This window comes from Malus sylvestris, chromosome 10 (assembly GCF_916048215.2).
Source record: "Malus sylvestris chromosome 10, drMalSylv7.2, whole genome shotgun sequence".
NCBI classification, from domain to species: domain Eukaryota; kingdom Viridiplantae; phylum Streptophyta; class Magnoliopsida; order Rosales; family Rosaceae; genus Malus; species Malus sylvestris.
The window spans coordinates 2552968-2558321 of record NC_062269.1 but is presented as its reverse complement, the minus strand read 5'-3'; the positions used below and the strand labels follow the sequence as shown (position 1 = coordinate 2558321).

The 5354-nt window shown below is 33.1% G+C and overlaps 1 long non-coding RNA gene across 1 annotated transcript; it reads right to left on the bottom strand.

Moving 5' to 3' along the window:
* Positions 1-1978: 1978 nt before the first annotated feature.
* LOC126586721 (uncharacterized) lies at positions 1979-3874 on the bottom strand. Its single transcript, XR_007610880.1, has 3 exons — positions 3736-3874; positions 3480-3601; positions 1979-2728 (listed from the first exon to the last, which is right to left on the bottom strand). It is a non-coding gene; the product is annotated as an uncharacterized LOC126586721 (long non-coding RNA).
* Positions 3875-5354: the final 1480 nt, after the last annotated feature.

Sequence of the window (5354 nt, the reverse complement as noted above, 5' to 3'; positions counted from 1 at the left end):
ATATTGCGTCAAAACGGTAGATTAAACAAACACTTAGAGTTAATATTATACTTCTATTAAGTATAAAATAAGTTTTTGTGGTATCCACTAGTGTAAAGACTTTAAATTAAAGATCAAATTTATTCATTACATTCTTATAGGATTGAGGAGTGTATCTGTAAAAAATCATCAAAATCGGAGATAAATTAACCGTTAAATTGTGATTTTTCTTTTATAACCGTCGAAAACTTTTGTTATGTTACGTAATCTCTGAATGTTTGTTTGTTATGATTTTTTACGTATGCGATCTCGGAATGTGTACAATAAGTTTGACGGTTGGATCGTTGAAAAAAGTTTTGTATAATGCATATTGCGTCAAAACAGTAGATTAAACAAACACTTAGAGTGAATATTATACTTCTATTAAGTATAAATACTTTAAATTAAAGATCAAATTTATTCATTACATTCTTATAGGTCGAGGAGTCTATCTGTAAAAAATCATCAAAATCGAAGATAAAATAACCGTTAAATTGTGATTTTTCGTTTATAACCATTGAAATTTTTTGTTACATTACGTAATCTCTGAATGTTTGTTTTTTTACGATTTTTTACGTATGCGATCTCAGAATATGTACAAATAAGTTTGATGGTTAGATCGTTGAAAAAAGTTTCGTAGAATGCATATTGCGTCAAAACAGTAGATTAAACAAACACTTAGAGTTAATATTATACTTTTATTAAGTATAAAATAAGTTTTTGTGGTATCCACTAGTGTAAATACTTTAAATTAAAGATCAAATTTATTCATTACATTCTTATAGGGTCGATGAGTGTATCTGTAAAAGATCATCAAAATCGGAGCTAAAATAACCGTTAAATTGTGATTTTTCGTTTATAACCGTCGAAAACTTTTGTTCCATTACGTAATCTCTGAAAGTTTGTTTTTTACGATTTTTTACGTATGCAATCTTGGAATGTGTACAAATAAGTTTGACGGCTGGATCGTTGAAAAAAGTTTTTGGACCACCAGCAATAGATAATTTTGTAGTAGTGAAACCTTAAATTTATTTAACTGTCGATTGTCATTTACAGTTTATTCTTCTTACTGAATTTCATTTAAAAATTTTTTTTTTTTTAAAACATGATCATCTGGCGGATGTAAGAAGATGATATCACATTTTGATATTTACGGTTAACTAAAATATGAGTCAATATCATATAATTTGTAGAAACTTTATAAACATCAAGCAATATTTTCACTAACCGCAAAACTCTAAATATAATATCAATGATCCAAACCGTTTATCTACCTGCACCCTCTAATAGATTATGTTTTCAAAAAAGAAAATCTAAAAAAACGAAATTTGATGAGAACAATGAAGCATAAATGTAAACAACAATTAATGGTTAAATTTTGATCTATGATTTATATGATTATAGTGGCGAATTTCGAAGTTAAACTCTTCATGAAAGTTATAAAGCTTGTCATTACGAGTGTTTATATATTTTTTTCTATATTTTTTTACACTTCTACATTAATTAAAAAACTATTAAAGACTTTAGGTAAGCGAAAATATACTTAAAACAAAATTGCGTTTTTATGTTTTGGATGTGATAATATGGAATGTATATACTTATTTAGTATTATGTTTTTCATTTGATTATTTATTGGTTTAAAATATATTTTCCTTAACGGGTAACGGGTTGGGTCATATTACCTGTTAATATTATCGGGTCGATTTCGGGTCGGGTCATTTTACCCGTTTATTTTAACGGGTGTTACACGACACGACCCGTTAAGATATCGGGTATGACACGAAAACGACACGAACACGGAAAACACGACACGAATGCCATGTCTACTTCAGGCCACCAAAACTCTGCTATATTGAACCTGGAGGGGCGCAAAACAAAGATGAGTGGGTCAGCAAAACAAATCTTTTTGAAAATCATTTCGTTAACAAAGCGCTAACCCCTCACTGTAAAACCCGTATACTTTCCCAGAAAATAGCATAATAGCATATTACTTTTCATAAATTTCAAATCATCAATTTTTTCTTAAAAACCAGAAAGTATACCATGCCAAAATATATCTCAACATAACATATAAGTAGCTCATAATCAATCTCATCAACAATCTAGCCGGAGTCGTCGCCAATGACCTGTATGGCACTACACTGCACACGAGTCGGAACCCCTAGAAAGGTCTATAGGACTTGGTGAATATAGTTTGCTCACGCTATCCTCCCCTGATAGTTATGCGATAATCGCTAATCACCTACGAATCGGAACCACCTATAGTGGTCTGTACGATTTGGCGAGTCGGAACCACCTCTAGTGGTCTGTACGACTAGCACCTAAATTAGATCCAATTGTGAGCATATGGTGCGGGGGTGACTATATATATACAGGCCTGAATCATCTCTATCATATCACAATCACCCTAGTGCAGGTTTATGAGCTTTCCATCATTTCAACTCAACAATTACATAATTAAATGCATGACCTTACCTGGCACTTACCTGTGCGTCCGCAACACCAATTCATGCATGTATGCAACTACTAATGCATAAATAATTAGGCATATATTTTGCATGGCATTTCATATCTCATTTCACTTAAATTGATTTTCTGGGAAAATCTCATTTATATAGATATATATACGGAAATCAAAACTGCCCACTCACCTGGAGTTCGCCCTACAACTCCCTAGCACAATACGTCAAGGTGTCATGACGATCGGCGCCTAAAACAATAACCAAATCCAACCTCAGCATTCATATCGATAGAATACATAACTTATATAAAATACGTCACTACGTAGTTCGATCCGGAAGATCTGCAACTCAGATTTCAAATCCATAACTTCCAGAGGTCCACAATATATCTCTAAGACAACGTCCTAAAATTTCATTATCAACGGTCGGATCTCCGTAAATTTCCAAAACTAAGTGACAGTTAACATTTTATATTATGGACTTATAACTCCAATTCCGGAAGATCCGTAAATCGGATTCCCAATCCGTAAGTTCCTATAATCCTCAAATATTACGTATTACAACGCATCAAAGTTTGGTGACGATCCAACGATCGGATCGTCAATTCACATTTTCACCTATATGCGAAAACTATAAAACGTTATTTAAAGCACCTCACCAACAATTCGTAATAACTTTCTTATACGGTGCTCAATTTGGGTATATGAATATACCACAGTGATCTACTCGACGTCACGGACGTCGACATATTTTTAAAATAATTTTTTGATGTGGCACGCGCCTCCACGCGCCAGGGCAAGCACGGGGACACGCGCATCATCTTCCTCAGCTAGTCGCCGGACTGGTTTTTTCCCGATGGCCGGTTTCCGACCAAACTTCAAATGCCCTATTCTCCTTCGTTTTTCACCCATTTTCTTCGTATAATATATCAAATTGAAGCCCCAAACATGTAGAATCACAATACACTACTTTAGGGCTCTAAAAACAACTAAATCTCACCAGAAAAATTCAAGCAAAACCGGCCAACGTCGAACTCGACGATCCCGACGTCCAAAACTTTCAAACGAACGTCCCCGAGCTTCCTTAGGACCTCACTAAGCTCACTATAAGCTTAGAATTCCCTGAAACACAACATTTCATGTGTGCATGAACAATACTAAAAAACTGGGGTTCGGGTTCAGGGGTTTTTCGAAGGTTCTACGTCCTAAAAGTAACATCAATCAACTCAGAACTTCAAGAGGGTGAAGATTCTTACCTTATTTGCTTCGATCCACGAAGTTTTGGGTGGTTTTGGTTGCCGTCCGTACGATGTGGGTGAGAGAGAGGAAGAATCGTGAGGGAGGAGAGAGAGAGAGTGATACGGGGAGAGGGAGAGAGAGAACATGGAGTTTTAGGTGTGGGTGGTCTACTCAATCCCCACCATCCATTTCATCCTAACCATACAAAAATGAAAAACCCAATTTTTTAATCCATATACAACTTTCCAAACTTTAGGAAAATATGCATAATCCATAATGTGTCACACACATACCTTAGCACCCACTAAGGGCAAACCCGTCAATTCACATTCCCGTCAAATGTACCTTCGGGACGGGTTGTGACAAGGTTAGTATAACATGCCCTATTTAAAAATTAAAAATAAAATAAAAAGTATTCCCATGTTAGAAGAAATCACTTATCATTATCCCAATTTTCATAACTGATTTTTTTTTTCTTCAGAATTTTAAAAACTAATTCCACTTCATAATTAAAAAAATAAAAAATGAAATGAAATTGTTCACACATAGTGTGTGTGGGCATATGCTAGTATTTCTTTAAGGAAACCGATCTTCATTTTTTTCAAAAAATGATTTTTTTTATGAATGAGAATTAGTTGTGGAAGTCATTCCACATAGAATTTTAACAATTTGAACTGTCTATTTTGTTAATCTCAATCCATAGATCATTTATGAAAAAAAATCAATTCAATCCAAAACCATTTACCCATTTAATTGTCACGATAAAATTTCAAGGTTTCTTATAACATAGTGTTCTTCAATTTCTTTGAACTCAATTAGATGCCTCAAATATTTTCAATTTGGCTAATATTTTGATGAGGTATAACTCAAAAAAAATAAACGATTTAGAAGATTGAAGATTTTTCGGAAAAAAATGGGGATGCTTTCTTTAAAGAATATATATATACACACACACTCAGCTCCTTATATAATTTTGGTTAAAAATCAACAATCAATCGCAAATATATATACATCGCAGAAATAAATTTGAGATATGTATGTGTGTGTGTGTGTATTGATACAATTCGAATTAAATGAAACTAATATCAAACAAACAAAATAATCATCGAGGCTTGCGTACCGTAATATTCTTGAAAAAGAATTTCGCCTTTACTTTGTGCTTGTAATTCGGTGGGTGTCTACTTCATCAGGATTCAACAATCAAAATAATATTCAAGCACTGGAAAATTTGATTTCTGGCAAATTTCTATGTGGTTCTTTCAGCAGTATGAAAATGATTTTTCTATGTTTTGAATGAGATGCATTTGCATGTAGGATGTGTGGCTTCCTCATTTTCTCAAACCTTCTCAGACTTCATTCGAAATGATGAGTTTGTTGAAATCAAAACATTAAAAAAAAATACATATATATATATATATGAAATTAAAATATTAATTATTGGATTTAATATTAATGCCCGAGCCGCAAGACCTATCTTTTGATGGTTAAATATAGTTTAATTATATATTTAGTTATCATATCCTAAAGCTCAAACTCAAGGTTCAAATCCAATTTTGCTCTCCATAATCTAACTTTCCAATTACCTCAACTATTGGTGTCACGACATTTTCATACCTCATCTTTTGAAATTGACAAT